The sequence below is a fragment of the Furipterus horrens genome, unplaced genomic scaffold, assembly GCF_987537825.1.
Source record: "Furipterus horrens unplaced genomic scaffold, mFurHor1.1.pri manual_scaffold_11, whole genome shotgun sequence".
Lineage (NCBI taxonomy): Eukaryota > Metazoa > Chordata > Mammalia > Chiroptera > Furipteridae > Furipterus > Furipterus horrens.
The window spans coordinates 10,908,487-10,924,406 of record NW_028327181.1 but is presented as its reverse complement, the minus strand read 5'-3'; the positions used below and the strand labels follow the sequence as shown (position 1 = coordinate 10,924,406).

Here is a 15,920-nt window from a genome sequence, read left to right as displayed (position 1 = left end):
CCAGTTTGCAATCTCTGCCCTGCAGTTTGCTCCTCAACTCAAGTGCTCAGATTGTTTCAGATTTTTATTAGGCCCTGGGTAGGCAGTGAGGAGTCAAATCACTCAACCAGCACTTGTGAGGTCCCTCAAGAGCCCCTGAAGTATGACACAATCCCTAGTGGTAAGAGAGGTATCCAGTTGGGTGGTTGATATATTAATATGTAAAGAGTTACAAGAATTAAATGACAACCAGAAACTCTGAGCATTCTCACAAGGTGCTTGTATAATCCACAATTCTGAGGAATTGGTCAGGGAAGCCAGCCTTGAAAGACACATGGATTTTGGAACCGGAAAGCCACATGATAATTATTACAATGAATCAGTCATCATTATAATGACAAAAGCTATTAATAATGACTACAATTAGACCCCATGTTGCAGGTTTTGCTGTTCCCATTTCACAAATGAATATGCTGAGACTCAGAGAGATGAAGTGATGTCCCAAGACCAGCCAGCTGGTAAGTGAAACTCAAGCCCAGATCCTTTGACCCCACCAAAACCAATTTCTCTTCCCTGAATCTGGGCAATCTCACAGAGTGTCACGAACAGGAGACTGACTGGCCCAGGTCTAGATGGCTGAGCCAGCATTTGATTTTTTCAGAGCCAGCTTTCTGGCCAAGGCCTGAGTTGGGCTGGGGCCGAGGTAGCAAGGGAACATACTGCCTGAGCTTGAACTCTGCACTGGGGTCACAGGTAAACAAAGTCTGACTCTGCCCTCCAGGGCTCACAGGGTAGAGCCAGCTAAACAAACTGACAATGGCAGTAAAGAACTGCTGGTTCCAAATTCCCGTGGGAGCCCAGGGAGCGGGTGGTGCATATTCCAGTTTGTAGTGTGGGAAGGTGATCAGGTAAGGCTTCCTGAAGGAAGGAGTACCTGGGTAGAATTTTGGCTGAGCTTGGAAGTAAATGAGGGAATTCTAGGCAGCAAAGGTACTGAGGTGAGCAGTCCTGGAGCAGGTGCAGAGAAGCCACAGATTGTACCTATTGTATGAGGCTGAGCCTGGGCTGACATGGAACAAGGTTTACCCTGAGAGCCCTGGGGAGCCAGAGTGGATGTTAGACACATGAGGGCAGGTCACAGTTGTGCTTGAGAAAGTCCTCTGGCTGTGGCATGGCAGGTGGGGGGGGGGGGTGAGAAGTGGCAATGGCTGGAGTGGAACCATGGCATTAGGGATGGATGGAGAGAAGGCAGCAGGTTGAAGGATTATGTAGGTGCCTGGAGGGGCCTTTCAGTTTAGGAGTCCAGCTTATCTCCCCTGTTCAGGAACCAGGTACGCTCCTTTTTCAGTAGTCCCTTGCCAGGGGTGGGGCTTCTTGGTTGACTCCCTAGTTGGCACGAAAGCCCTTGTATCAGTGCCTCAGGCATCTGTAACGTAGTACCAGAAACTGGGAGGCTCAGAACAACATAAATGTGTCCTCTCACAGCTCTCGGGGCTAGAAGTTTGACATCAGGGTATCAACAGAGCCAATCTGCTTCCAAGATGCTGGGTGGGATTCTTCCTTGCCCCTTGCAGCTTCTGGTGGTAGCCGGCAGTCCTCGATGTTCCGTGGCTCACAGCTGCATCCCTCCAGTCCCTGCCTCTGTCACCACACAGCCATCTTCTCCCCATGTGTCTCTGTCTTCACATGACATTTTCTGTTCACATAAGTCGCGCTGGATCAGGGCCCTCCCTAATGACCTCATCTTAACTTGTTGACATCCTCAAAGACCCTATTTCCAAACAAGATCATATTCACAGGTACTAGGGGTTAGAACTTCAACCCCTCTTTTGCGGGGACACAACTGAACTCATAACACTCTTAAGAGCACAAGTTTTCCCGGTTTGTTTCAGCACCTATGGCCCCAGCTCAGAGCCGGGCATATGCTGGTGCTCAGAGGGGAGTTGGATGAAAAGTGAGTGGCTTGAGTCTGGACATCCTGCCTCTCCGCTGCGGCTGACCCCGGCGCCCTTGACAACCGTAGCAACCCCAGCCCGAATGGCATCTGAGCGAGGTAGGTCTCCAGGGCCGTCTCTCCTGTGGGTTCTTCGCTGAAAGAAGTGATGTTGATGTCAGCAGATGCCTGTCACTTTCCTTCCCCAGCAAAATCTCAACTGTCAGAGTAAGTGAAATAGTCATTGCCTATCCTTGCGTTTGAGATTTTATTGACAGTTTCATTGTCACCCAAAAAAACCTCCTTTTCTCTGTTGGCATTTTCATCAGGGGAGTCTAGGGGCAGGAGAAGGATGCAGGGCTGGTCCTGAAAACAGGTTTTGGCAGGTGGTGGGCACTGGTTCCGCTGGCCTGGGGTCAGCAGGGGTAGAGGCCCCCCAATGAGTTCTGCCGTACCTTGGCTCCAACCCTGCTCGGCACTCCCTCCAGTGGGCAAGCTGGAAAATGAGACAGGAGAGGATGGTGGCCACATGGGGCAGACCAGATCCCACCCTGGATCCTCAGGCCCTTCTCCCACGCTCCTTGGTGGCCGTTAGGGAGGCATCGGGATGCCACGATGAGAGCATTAGCTGTGGAGTCAGAGTACCTGGGTGCAGTTCTCAGCTCAGCAACATGCACCTGAGGGCAAGTACTTGGCCCTGCAGAGCCTCCGTGACCCCACCTGTCAAATGGGGTGGTAGCAGGTAGCTTCCATGGGTCAAGGCTTCATCTGGGCCAAGCACCCATTTTCCTGTTCAGTCTCATCAGACCCTGGACTGCTGGGTGCTGTCAGGATCCTCCCGTTAATGATGTGGAAACCAAGGCTCAGAGAGGTGAGGTGGCCTGGCCAAGGCCACTATGGCGTGGAAGTAGTGGGAGCAGTTTGAAACCAGGCTGAACACTCCAAGCCTGGTGTGAACCTACCTCGTTAGATTTATGGGAGAGCACAGGTGGCAAAGCGTCACCCAACCCTGGCACAGAGGGAGAAGCTGTCTGCTGTGGTGGTGGTGGTGGTGGTGGTGGATCTGTGCCCCTTGGCAGCCCCCCATCCCAAGCATTGTCTAGACATCACAGAGGGCCCCTGAGGCCATGGAGTTGGCTCAAGGCTGCTCAGGGGTCCTATCCTGCTCCACGCCACAGCTTCCTCTGCACACCCTTCCTGGCCCCCAGTGGGGCGGCCGGTGGGGCACTAAGTTACCGAATGGGCAAGGGCAAGGTCATATGCTTGTAGCATCAGACCAAGGCCTCACCACGCTGCTTCAGCACGGCCAAGCCACAGCAATGGGAAACGAGGCCCCCAGAGCCCCCGTGCTCAGAGCCGCCGAGCCAGGCCGGTGAGCCTAGTAGTTAAGACCAGGGATCCTGGAGTCAACAAGATCGGAGTCTGAGTGTTGGTATGACCACCAGCTGGCTGGTGACAGATTGTTCAACCTTACCGAGACTCAGTTTCCACCTGTGTTCAGTGAGATCATAAAAGACCCCCCTCAGAGGGTCGGGGGGCTAAATGATACTATGTGGAAAGCGCTAGAGCAGGGTCTGGCAGTGACAGAAAGGATGTTGACACATAAAAGCTCTCAGATTCGAAACCCCTCCAGGTGCACAGGAGGGAACTGAGGCCGGGAGCAGGGAAGGTTTTCCTCCCAGCCGCGCTGCCGAGCTGGGGCTCACTCCCCAGCCCCCGGATTCCTGGCCCCGTGCTCCGGCTTCCGCCCGCCTGCCTCACCTGATGAGCTCCCCTGGGTCCCTCATCTGCCCTCTCCCATGTCTCTGGCCCCTGTGGCTCTGCGAGCCTGAGCCCTGAACCCCCAGAGAGGGATGCCACTCTCCCTCTCCCTGGCACACGGGAGGTTTTGAAACTTAAAGTATTACCGTCGGCTTTGTTGTTGCCTAACTACGACAGACAAATTGAGAACCAGTTGTCAAAATGTCAGTGCACAACAAATCAACATGCAGAACGAGTCACAGTGCGCCGTGGTGTATAATTAAACAAAAAATCCCTTTTAGAAATTTCAGTGAGCGTTGGTTCCACTTTATATTTGTCTGTGTGATTAATAAAGGCAGCTAATTTTCAGACTTTAAAAACAGCTAGAAAATAGCTCCTAATTACATATTAGGTTCCTAGCGGCCCCCGCTGAGCTCTGCTGGCATTGGTGGGCCGAAGAATTTGGCAGAGCCTTAATTGCATTCTGAGCATCATCTAATTTTAGTTAAATGTAATGTAATCAGCAGCAGATGTCTGAAATAAAATATGAATTATGAATATGATGAAATTTCATTCTTGAATAAAAAAGTAATTTGCTATTTAGTTCATTAAAGTCTTAGAGGTTTATTAGGAGCAGGTATATACAGCCTGGCAAGGTGATACATTAAATGATATCTGGGAGAAAGGGAGAAACCTCAAAGGGATGGACACTTTATGCAGAAGCATCCAGTTTTGATTAATTATAATGGGGCCTGGGGGAAGGCCCTGGAAGCCCCGAGTCCACCCTGGCGCAGTGACTCCTTTGGGCCCTTCGAGGTGGGCCCAGGGTTTGGGGTGAGGTCGCCCGCAGGGGGAAGCCGCAGTGCCTCTGGGTTCTGCGCCATCCCTAGAATTTCACCCCCACCTCTTTCCCACCCTGTGCTAGTGTCCCCAACTTCTGAGATGAGCATGCGAAGGGCTTGTTCCTGGGGACACGGTTCTATGCTGGGCCGTGTGCTAGGCTTGGTGGTACCCAATGAGGCAGAGATTGGCACCCAGGATACTGAGCAGGGATTCAGTCACTGCCTCTCACTGTGCAGCTTCAGTTCAGTGCTTCCGTTTCCCTGCCTATAAAATGTGAATAATAGTGGCACCTATCAGACATGCTGAACAGTACCTGGGTTGTGGCGAAACCCTCGTTCAGTGTTGGCTGTTGTGGTTGGAGTTGGCACTAATAGTCATGGAGGTCATAGTCAAACAGTATTAGAATGCCTTCTTTTGTTTTGTTTTTAGAAGCAGCCAGTGATGCAGAGATTGTAAACTCTATTTTGTCTTTTATCTGAGGCGCACAGAAGTTAAGCAACTTATCCAAGATTGCACAGCTAGTAATTGCCAGAGCTGGGATTTGAACCTGGGACCGGTGTTTCCCCCTGCATCCCAGAGCATTATGAGAACTGGCCTGGTGGGAGTCCTGGACTGAGGACACTGGAAGGGGTCTTGGCAGGGGACAGGAGGAAGCAGGGCTCGTCTGCCCTAGATTCCAGGAAGAGGGAGGCAAATAAGCGGTGGGAGGCTGGGCAGAGGCTCTGCCAGACCGTCTTTGGGCCGGTGGGGGACGGCGGCTGCCTCTCCATCCCCACTTCACACCAACCAATAATTTCCTGCAATTATCTGGAAAAGATTAATTAGCAAAGTGCACCATATTGACTTGAGGCTGCCCTGGTGATCAATAAACTTGGGAAAGTCTCCCAGGTACCTGCAGAGAGGGCCAGAACTTGACAGTGGGGGAGGAAGCCCAGCTTTGGCTGGTCTGAGCCTCATTTTCCAGCCCTGAGGAAGGCTGGCCAGCTTGCTGGGTTGGAGCCAGCTCTGCGTGACATCGTGTTGGCATTGAGCATATCCCTTTGCCTCTCTGAGCCTCAGTTTCCCCATATGTACAGTGGGGGCTGGGCTGCCCTGGGCCAGGGATCTTCCTTCTGGGAGGAGAGCAGCCTCCCTGGGGGGTATGGGACAGCGGGGCAGCCGCTATGGAGGGAACCCCTCTACTCTTGGGCTTGACTGCCCTTTGCTGACGTGGCAGCCTTCTGGGGGCCAAAGAAGCATAAAGGACTCCCCCTGGCTGCCTTTCAAGGGCAAAGAAGAACATCTGCTCTTTCTGAAGCATCGTCAGCGTACAGCCCCAAATTGCTTTCCACTGGCTCTGGTTGGGGCAGAGTTGAGTGTGCGCAGCATGGGGGTTAAGACGACAGGGCTGGGGTTCAGGCGAACAAAGGTTCAAGTCCTGACACTCCCTCCTCCCCAGTGGGTGCCCTGGCTAGTCCCCTGTCCTCTCTGAGCCTCATTGCTCTCCTCTGGAGATTGTACACCCCACTGAGCGGTTGGCAGTTTGCAGTGGGCTGGGGGCCCAGCCCGAGGCCAGGCACAGAGCAGGGGTTGGAGGGGCACAGAAACTGCTGCCACAGTGAGCTCCCAGAGTCTCGCATCCGTCAGCATCCCACAGGACCCAGCAGTCCACCAGAATGGTACAAGTGAAGAGAGTTCAGTTTAAGGGAGTTATAGAGAGCGGTAAGCCGGCCAGGGACATTGAGACCCTAGACTGGAAGGGGCGGAAACAGTGCTAGGAGAGCCCAGTGATAAGGGAGCCTGGGATGGAGCGCCTCCAGGTGGGAGCCGTGAACTTGAAGGGACACTGGCTGCTGCCGGGAATGCCACGCTGACGCAGGGAGAGCTGGGCAGAGGTATCCCAGCCTCTCTCTCTCCTGCTCCGGCCTCCCATCACATGGTCCCTTTGGAAGCCAGGGGCTGGGACAGCTTGTGGAGGTCAGCTTCCCAGGGCACAGAGCTAGGCTGGGAAGTGAGGACTGGACAGGCGGTGGTAAAAGGGACAAACCCACCGCAGACCCTCTTCCCAGGACTTTGAATAAGTATGGGGGGGGGAGGGGAGGCTTCTGTGTGGGAGTTGGGAAAAGGAGGTCTCAGTCAGGCATGGACTTCACCCCCCTGTTGCCAATCCCACATCAGCTCTCGCCAAGCTTCTCTTCTCTCTTCATGGGATTCACTCTGCCCATAAGAATCTCATTTTGCATCTAGTGCTCCCAAGACAGTGCTTCCCTGGAGTTGCAGAGGATGGCCCGACAGGCCTGGATTCGCCAGTCCCAGCTTGCTTCTGTCCTGGACTTCGCGGCTTCACTTCTGAGATTCAATGAGGCCACAACAGCAAAGCCCCTAGCACAGTGCCTGACACACAGTAGGTGCTCCGTAAAGCACTTGCTTCATCTCCCCTCCACCCTCTTTCTAACAAGCCGCCTGTGGCTTCACCCATTCATCTAGCAGTGATTGGGCTCCTGCCATGTGCCAGGCCCGCGCCAGGCCCCGACCCAGGCTGCAGCAAAACTGAGAATCATTTGTCCTACAACGAAAACTGACAGAGCAGCTCCTCTGAGCCAGGCTCTGGGGACACAGCGGTGACAAGACAGTGCTGGACTCTGCTCTTGTGAAGTCCACGGTGTCTCCGGGAGCAGACTCGAAGCTGGGGTTTCCAGAGGTTTGGGTGCCATGGAGAGGGGGTACCCAGAAGGCTGCGGCGTGAAAAAGTGCTCCCTCCTGTATTCCCAGCTCAGGACCTGGGAAGCTGTCTCCTCTGTGACGGGCCTCAGTGTGCAAAGCCCCAGGAGGCGGGTACAAGCAGCCCTAGGTCCTGGACACCGGGGAGCTGGGAAGGCTGGATTGGTCTGGGGCCTCCCTGTCCACTCACCCTCCGCCCCCCACTGCTTCACCTCCTGCCAGGCCCCGAGGCCACCTGCCTGTCACCCCCTGGCCACTCCCCTGGCTCAGGTCAGCTGCCTGTCCCTGCTCTATTCATCAAGGGCATGACAGCTAAAATTCATTTGAAGATGAAGAAAGTGCCCGCTAATCCGTTCTGCAAGACATTGATAGACTAGCAGCTCAGGGAGAATTGCGCCGCAGTAATGAAATTAGGCTAAAACTGCTGGCGGATTGCAGATAATTGCCCTTGTCTGTCACTAGGAATAACATCTCCCAAATCCAACACAAGGATTGTTCAACTTGCAGGAATTTCTTTTCTTTCCTTCCTTTTTTTTTTAAAGAGAGGCAGAGCCAATCTGGGGGTTGGAATCTTTGTCTGGGCAGTGGCCTGGTGGGGCGGGGGAAGCAGGTATCACCATGGTGACTGCCTCTCTGCCCCTGGAGGAAGCCCCAGGAGCCACAGCCAGAGTGACTGGGGGAGAGGAAGAGAGGGCTGAGCCACAACCTCAGGGCATTCCTCCCATGGCACTTCGTGGGTCCTGCCATGGGCCTTGATTTCTCTTCAGTGTCCTTTCCTCCCTTTCCTCCCACCAGCATGCTCCAGCTGGCAAGGCCCTGGGTGGAAAGTGGGAAATAGGGAAATCTTAGGGAACTGGGACTACAGCAACGATGCTCTGAATTTGGGGGAGGGGTGTAGAGTGAAAAAAGTATCATAGGACTGGGTTAAAACTACATTTGCCTTATGTTGAGACCACATCAATCCTGCACATAAGAGACTTAGGGGGATAAGGACATGTAAGGTCCCCCTAAGCCATTCTTTGGTGGAGTCAAGATTCCTGGAAAGGAGAGTTCTGAGAAGGGACAGTGTTTGGACTCACAGGTTTCCTGGGCTGTTTGTGTGACCCGGCACTCAGCTGATACTCAATTAACACTGATGTCATAGAGCGTTCAGTGTCAGCAACAGCACATTTGCATGTCAGCATAATGGGTCTTTTTACATGTTAGCATTACACACTGTTTGATGTCAGTATCATTGGTTGATGTCAGAGAACATTTGAATGTCAACATCATGCTGTGTTCAGACGTCAGTGGGCCCGAAAGCTTGAGTCTTCCTCTCGTCGTAGGTTGGAGCATCGACATCATGGACTGTTAGCTTGTGACTACCACCGACTCTGAGAATGAGGGAGCTGTAAGGAGTCTTAGAGATTGGTCCAAACCCTTAAGTTGGTGGATGAGGAAACTGAGGCCCAGAGGAGTTAAGTGAGTTGCCAAAGGTAACACAGCAAGGACGCTGAATGTAAGCTTCATCAAGGTCACAGTTTATCTAGATCGGTCCTCAGAGAACTTATAACCCCTTCTTCTCCTTCAGGCCCCACCTGTCCCAGTCCCCTGGGGTGCTGGTCCCTGGTGCTCAGCTCTTGGGGTTATGCCCATACTCTGGGATCCATAGTGGAATCTCCCAGAATCCTCTGGCCTGCTAACCAGTTAGGCAGGGTCACCGATCAGCCACAGCCATTGGCCAAGTCACACTTTCTGTCTCACTCCTGTGGATCCATCTGGCTCTGTTGAGGGCTTATTATGTCTGAGTCCAGCGGTTGGACACAAAATGAGGCTGGAAGGGGTTCCCGAGTGGACAGGAGTTTCACTGGAAGGAGATGGATCCCTGCTCGGAGCTTACAGTCAAGAAAGCTTCAGGAAGAAGTTGACTTGAGGCAGGGTTTCAAAGGAGCCAAAAGGTTTTCATCACCCCCTCAGGTCGAGCTGAGATTAGAGGAGGAGCCGAGCCTAGGGATGGGGACATTTGTCCCCAAATGGGGAGGAGGCCCTACATGATGAGGATAGGCATGGTGGTACCCCATGATGTAGAGCAGTTTATTAAGGTCCTTACACCCATCAAATATCACCCCTAGGACGATCACCCTGGGGCAGTGGCTCTCCAACTGTGTTCTACAGACCTCTGGGGGTTCCCAGGACCCTTTCAGGGTGTCAGTGAGATTAAAACCACTTTCCCAATAACACTGAAACATGATTGGCCTTCTTCGCTGTGGCACTGAAGGTGTAAAAGGGGTGGGTGAACGAAACTGCTGGCCCCACAGCACGAGTCACAGCAGTGGCACCAAACCTTCCCAGAGGCGGTTGGTTGCTCCTTCACCTTAGACACTCTCTCAGTGAACAAATTAAAAGCCAGTGTCACTTAAGCGAGTTCTTGATAAAAAGTAAAAATTATTATTTTTTTTTTAAATCTTAACCTTTGAGTACACATCTTTTAAATATTCTGGGTAACCAAATAGGAAGGGAACCAGAAAGGTCCTCTGGAGCTGAGGGTCTTTATGTATGCATCAGAAAAGCGCCATGTGGCCCTGGCCCGGTAGTCCAGCTGATTAGAGTCGTCCCGACATGCCAAGGTTGCGGGGTTGATCCCCAGTCAGGGCACATATAAGAATCAACCAGTGACTTCATAAATAAGTGGAACAACAAATTGATGTTTCTTTCTCTCTCTCTCTCTCTTCCTCTCTCTCTCTCTCCCTCCACCTTCTTTCTCTCTCAAATAAATTTTTTTTTAAATTTTTTAAAAAAGAAAGACACCGTGTGACTGAGTTGCAAGCTGCACTAGCCACTCTTCTCACGGAACACCATTTTTTTCTGAAATAACAACTGACAGACTGACGCTCACCTTTCAGCCTTGGCTACTGGCAGATATTGCCTCAAAAATGAGCAAAGTTGCCTGTCAACTGACAGGATATGTTGCTGATGATCAAATCTGACTTTCCAGCAAAAGTGTGAATTTTGGAGAACTTGAATCTGCCCCTGTGGGTTTGACAGCTTCCTACTTAAACTCTTTCCTGAAGAGATTGGTAGTAACATTAGTAGATGTGACTTTTTATTTTTTTGATGTTGTATAATGTAATATGGCAACATTTGGAAGAGCTGCATAACTCAGTAAACCGATATTTTTCTCACTGACCAATGTGTAATATTGCAAAATGAGTAAAAGATCCATTTACATTGCAAAACAGACTGACGGGTTTTAAATTAACAGAGTATGAAAACTAATTGACATGATTTCAGGCGCCATATTGTCGCCGTTAGCAAACCTACCACATGTGGATTTGCGCTGGGTGTCAAAGAAGAATATCTATACCGATCTGAGAAGGCGATTAGAATCCTTTTCCCTTTTCTCGGTACATATTTGTGGGGCCATATATTCTTCATCTACTTCAACCAAAATGTGTCACAACAGATTGAGTGCAGAAGCAGATGTGAGAATCCAGATGTCTTCTCTTAAGCCAGACATTAACGAGCTTTGCAAAACCGGAAAACAGTGAATGAACCTCCGTTTTACAGATGCAGAAACTGAGGTTCCGAGGCCTCGGACCAAATCCTCCATCTAGGCCTCAATCTCCCCATCATCTGGTAGCCCGCCTCCATGAAGCCACTGGGCGAGGGTCTTGACATGTCTCTTGCCCAGGCATCTGGGAGGCTGGGTAGGAACAAAGCCAGCCCCAGCCCCTGTGGTCTGCTCCTCAGCCTGCTGTGCAGGGTGGGCGGGGCCAGGCCTGGGCAGCTGGCAGCTGGCATCTGGCCCCACATCCCTGGGGCTGCTGAGGAGGTGACCAGGGCTGTTTGCCGTTATGGATTGCGGACGGGTGGCGGCCCGGTGAAGGAGTGCGCCGGCCACGGCCTGTAATGCCTCACGAGCCAGCTCTGGCACGGGTAATTTACTGCTGCCGACAATAACATATTTCACTTCCCGTCGCCCCGATGAAGATTAGTTGTGTTTGAAAGTGGCTGAGTACACAGTCAATTCCGCTTAAACGTTTACAGTCAACTGAGCACAGATAATGCCCCCTCAGAACATGTGTCTGGGCCTCCTGCGGCTCGGGGAGGGGCTGGGAGCAGGGCCCCCGGCCAGGAAGGGGCTGCAGCTGTGAGGAGGGAGGGATTCAGGAGCTAGGAGCTGGGCAGAGCTATCTGGCTTCCTTCAGTCCCTCTTTTTAGATCGTTTTGAAATGTAATTCATTCAATGAATGTTAAAGACATCTGCTTAGCCTTTGGGTACAGGGAGAATTCAAAGCCATGATTAGATTTGATCCCAGCAACATCCCTAGGAAGCAGGTCTTATCTCCAGTTTTCAGAAGAATGGAAACTAAGGCTCAGTCTCAAGAGCTTTCCAGATGTCACACAGCTGGTATCAGAGTCGGGATTTGAACCCAGGCCTGACAGAACTTCTGAGTCGGCAGTTTTTCCCGTAACCCTGATTGGGTGAGCTTGAGCCGTGGCTGGTGGGATCTCCGGTGTTCGGGCTGTAACTCCCGGGTCCTGTCGGGGGCGCTATGGCAGGGTTGGGTCGCCACGAGCCTGATGGGATTCAAGGCGGGAGAGAGTCCCAGAGTCTAGATCAGGGTACAAATGGAGGCCCTAGTGTCAGACCGCCAGAGCCTCTCTTCCCAACACGAGCCGTGACCAGACGGGAAGGGCCTCACGCACGCACATTGGACACCGTCTGGCAGGCGGAGCTCAGTACACGCCAACGCCCTCAGTGGCCACCTCTGGACACGTGGGGCCTGGGGGTGCTCATATGGGTGGCGGGGTTCTCCCGGGAGGATGGACCTCAGATGGTCTTTGGGAAGGGATCCCCCAGGCCTTATACGTTGACTCAAGGCTGTCAGAGGAGGGCATTCAGGATTCTGACTTCCGGAGTGTGGACAGGACAGGCACAAGCTCCCAGAGGGCATGTCGCTCTGGCCTGGGTAGATTCCCCCTTGGGTAGCCTCTTCCCCCTCCGGGAAGGGTCATGATATGCCAGCCAATGCCAATGTCACTGTCTGTTGGGGTGACATGGTCCTAGTTACACTGTGTTTATCCATAACTAGGACACAGCTGTGTGACTCCACATGGGGTGTGTGACGCCATCTATGTCTCATGACACAGTCTGGGTGATCTGTGCGTGTCTGTGTGACACTGTCCGTCCATGTCCTGTGGCACCGTCTGAGTGACCTGTGCATGTCTGTGAGGCGCTATCTACCTGTGTCTTATGACCTGTCGGGTAACCCTGTAGTGTTCAGGTGGTGCTTCCCCAGAGAGGGACTGTTTTGGAGGAGAAGGAACTCAGGACAGGTTCTGTGAGCCTGACAATGACCCCTCACTCTGTGACCTCAGACATATTATTAAATTCTCTGGGCTGAGACCTGAGATGACCTAAGAAAGGGCCAGATGATTTGGAAGGACAGCAGAATGCCAGAGTGGCACCGAGCTCTGCCATGTTCAGAGGGTGGCTGCTGTCACCACAGGTGGTGATGGAAACGTCAACTCTGTCTCTCAGCACAGGCCCTGGGTCAAGCGCTTTCATGCTCTGTCTTCTTGGAGGCAGGTTTTTATTTTCTGTTGTTCTGACTTTGCAGATGTGGAAACAGGTTCAGAGAGGGCAGATGACTTGCTCAAGGCCACACAGCATGAAACGAACCAAGTTAGGACCAAGTCTGTACCCAGAACAACCCCTCCATCCCCTGCCATTGTCTTCAGTACAGATGAGGCGTGGCAGGAGTGATTTTTCCCTTTTACAGATGGAGAAACTGAGGCTCAAAGAGGATATCTAATGTTTTGGGGTCTCCAGACTCACTAGCCAGAGCTCTCTTCCACCCCTCCCTCATCTCTCTACCATCCTGAGTGCAAATCACTAAGGGGTGTGGGAGGGCTGGGCAGGCAGAGAGAAAGAGCCTGTCTGAGACAAAGGGCCACTGTGGTCACACAATGGTGACAGCCCAAGTCCGATGTCAGGCGCTGGGCTTCAGGAGCAGCTTGGAGCCCACCTGCAGCCTCCTCCAGACAATGGAGAGCCTGTGCTGCAGGGAGGGGCCTGCCTCTCCCTGCACCACTCTGAGGACAAGAGATGGCCCAGGCAGCAAGTGCCCTGCTTAGAAGCCTGGGAAGAGGGGCTGAGTGAGGAGGAATGAGGAGCCCACCCACATGGTAGGATTTGCATGGTCTCTCTTTCCGGGCCCAAACACTCCGCCATAAGTGGCCTGTCATCATCCCCAAAAGTGTATAACTAGCTCTTTATCCCCTTGCCTTTGAGCAAGCAATTTAAACATCTCAGAGCCTCAGTGTCTCCACCTGTAAAATCGAGATGACAGACCTTACTTGGCAGAGGTGCCATAAGAAGTCCATAGGGAGGCACATAGAGTGACACATAGTGATGGCTTAAGATGTCATACTTTATTTTTTCTAGATGGATGGACGGTGGATGGATGGATGGATGGTGGATGGAAGGATGGTGGGTGGATGGATGTGGATAGATGGATGGATGGATGGGTGGCTGGATGGATGTTGAATGAATGGATCGATGGATGGGTGGATCGATAATAGATAAGTGGAAGAATGGATGGGTGGGTGGATGAATGTGAGTTGAGGGTGTGAGCAGCAGGTGGAAAGAAGACTAGAAGATGGTAGGAGGAATGATGGCTGGTGTAAGCAGGGAAGGCTTCCAGGAAGAGGTAAGCTGCAGAGAAGCAGAGGGAAGGATGCTGCATGTTCCTCAGGGGCAGGTAGTGTGCATCTCTCGGCGCTGAATCCCCAGCTCCTGGCCTGGGTTCCCACACAGAACAGGTGCCCAGAGAGTCCTCTCTTTGGATTCCACGTCTATGCTGATCCAGGCCCAGGGTGTTCTGTCCCTCACCAGGCCCTTCCAGTGGATGGGATGAGGCTCCAGTCCTTCTCCATTCTTGGTGGAGGAGCCAAAGGCAGGAGACTTGGAGTTAGCTGGCTCTAGGTCTGAGTTCCAGTCTACCATATACTTGCTGTGTGACATCAGGCCTGGCCCTTTTCCTCTCTGAGACTCAGCTTCTCCTACTCTGTAAACTAAGCAGCCTTGTCCTGACCTCACGCTGGGTATTGAGGGTGGTGAAAGAAATGATGGAGCAGGAAGCCCCAGCACACAGTAGGTGTACAGTAATGGGTCTGGCTGAAGTGAGGGGCAGGGGAGAAACGGGATGACAGTGAGGAGGCTTCGGGCCCAGAGACCCTGCTAGGCCTGACCTGTGGCCTTGTGAATTCTTATACTCCCTGACTCCCATCCTGAGCCCCTGAAATCCAATGGGGCTGACGGGACAGTTCATAATTTAAAGAGAACGAGCGAGAGACTCTCAAACCACAGTGGCCTTTTAATGGAATTACTGAAAAGGGCTTTTTAATTAAAAGCAAGAAGTTGGGGACAGGTCCATATCCATAATTCAGGGCCCCAGCACTGCGCTGCCCGTGGTTTCATTTCCCTCTATTTATGTCTCTCTCTCTGCGTGATCTGTATTGTTAAAATCCTGCATGAGAAATGGGCCTGGCTTTTCACATGGAGCCGTAAATACTCACCCTGCCTGACATGGGTATCCCTGTCATGGGACGCTTAGGGGCTTTAAAACGCAGCTTAAGACATCCCAGAGATGACGCAGTAAAATTTAGTCTCGCCTCTCAGCCTGCTGTGATTAAGGCTCATGGGGCATGGGAGAGAGGTGGGGGGTGGGGGTCTGGGAGCCCTAGCTATACGAGAGCCTGGACACCCTCCCTGTGGGGTTTCAGGCCCCCCAGCCTGAGGAAGGTCAACAAGGCAGGGCAGGTGGCCTGGTGTTGGCTCTGCCTCTGGGAAGCAGGTACTCAGAGGCCAGGACTGGCCCTGTGGGCCTGTGGGCCGCTCCCTCTTGTCCCTTCCAGCCCCCTCTTCACAGAGCCAGGGGGCTGTCCTGAGTTCCTTCTTCCCCTCGTCCTCCTGTTTTTCCTCTGAATATGCCACTCTCTTGAGCCTCTAGGCCTTCACATCTGCTGTTCCCTCTGCCTGAAATACTGTTCAGCCCCCGAGTTGCTTTGTTTCTCTTGAGCTCCTGAGGTGGATGAGGCGCCCTTCCACTCTGTTTGCCCTGTTTATAGCAATGTCACATTGGGCTGTCATATCTGCCTACTTGTCAGCCCCACCCTCCCCCCACCACCCATTGGTGGCTTTCTGGAGTTGGGGCACGTTTCTTGATCCCCACAGAGACCCCTGCTCCAGCACAGGGCTTGGAACATGGCATGAATTTTGATTGGCAGATGAAGTTCAAGGTTGATCTCCAGTGGCAGTTCCCTGTGTCACTTCCTGGGCTGGGCCATGTGGCCCTGCCCAGCTTACTTGGGGCTTCCGAAAGCCTGGGGGCCACCCAGCTGGGCTCTCCCCTCAACACAGGTGCAGAGAGGGTTGGGCACAGAGACTTCCTGATGCATACTAGTTTTTGTTTTTTGCAATAACTTTAGTGAGATATAATTCACATTCCATATAATTCACACATTTGAAATATCTATCAGTAGTTTTTAGTATATTCAGAGTTTTGCAACCAGCATCACAATTTTAGAACATTTTCATCATTTTCCTCCAAAAGGAAACTCCCTTCTCATTAGCATACGCACACACACACACACACACACACACACACACACACACACACACACAGAGTCCCTGGCAACCGCTAATCTTTCTGTCTCATGGATTTGTCTATTCTGGGCA

The 15,920-nt window shown here is 52.4% G+C and overlaps 1 long non-coding RNA gene across 1 annotated transcript in view; it reads left to right on the top strand.

The window, feature by feature from the left end:
* Positions 1–423: 423 nt before the first annotated feature.
* The window catches only part of LOC149996928 (uncharacterized), a 63,726-nt gene continuing 48,229 nt past the window's right edge, over positions 424–15,920 (top strand). Inside the window, exons 1-2 of the long non-coding RNA XR_016514114.1 lie at positions 424–497; positions 1,872–2,032. This is a non-coding gene — a long non-coding RNA (uncharacterized LOC149996928). The remainder of the gene's footprint in view (positions 498–1,871; positions 2,033–15,920) is intronic.